This window comes from Hyla sarda, chromosome 9 (assembly GCF_029499605.1).
Source record: "Hyla sarda isolate aHylSar1 chromosome 9, aHylSar1.hap1, whole genome shotgun sequence".
NCBI classification, from domain to species: domain Eukaryota; kingdom Metazoa; phylum Chordata; class Amphibia; order Anura; family Hylidae; genus Hyla; species Hyla sarda.
In genome coordinates, this window is record NC_079197.1 from 125,181,156 (window position 1) to 125,181,934 (window position 779).

The following is a 779-nucleotide window of genomic DNA, read 5'->3' on the forward strand; positions in this document are numbered from 1 at the left end:
TGAAGACCACTGCATAGGAGGTAATACTCACGTGTCCCCGCCGCTCGGGACCCGTCACCGCTGCCCTGTATGTCGCTCCATCGCTGTCGCCGTGTCCTCGTCGCTCCGGAACGTCTCTGCTGCCGGCCGGGTATCCTCGCTCTCCGTTGTCGCCATCACGTCGTTACGCACACCGACGCACGTACGCGACGACGTGATGACGAGGAAGGAGAGCGCCGGCCATACAGGGGATTCCTGAACGGAGAAGACACCGAGGAGGCAGGTAAGGTCCCTCCCGGTGTCCTGTAAGCACTAACCCGGCTATTCAGTCGGGCTGTTCGGGACCGCCGAGGTGAAATTGCGGCGGTCCCGAACAGCCCGACTGAACAGCCAAGTTAGTGTCACTTTCCCTTCAGACGCGGCGGTCAGCTTTGATCGCCGCGTCTGAAGGGTTAATACAGGGCATCACTGCTATCGGTGATGTCCTGTATTAGCCGCGGGTCCCGGACGTTGATGGCCGCAGGGACCGCCACGATAAGGGGTGTATTCACTGTATGAGACGCACCGACTTTTTCTCCCCGAATAATACGGTAGCTATCAAAAAGTATGATCTATACCAAATTGATACTGACAAAAAACACAGATTACAGGATTACAGCTCCATAGGTGGAAAAATAAAAAGGTTATAGGGGTCGGAACAGGGCAATCAGACCCCCTCTCCACAATCAGATAATTATTCCCTTTCCTTTGGAAAATAACCCCTGTAATTGTATTATAATTGTACTATAAATGTGTCACTA

General features: G+C 53.4%; 1 protein-coding gene across 1 annotated transcript in view; it reads right to left on the reverse strand.

The window, feature by feature from the left end:
- The window catches only part of BRS3 (bombesin receptor subtype 3), a 15,148-nt gene continuing 14,369 nt past the window's right edge, over positions 1-779 (reverse strand). Inside the window, exon 3 of the mRNA XM_056539906.1 lies at positions 1-779. This exon is cut by the window's right edge and continues 410 nt beyond it. The gene's annotated coding sequence lies outside the window, so the exon portion shown is untranslated.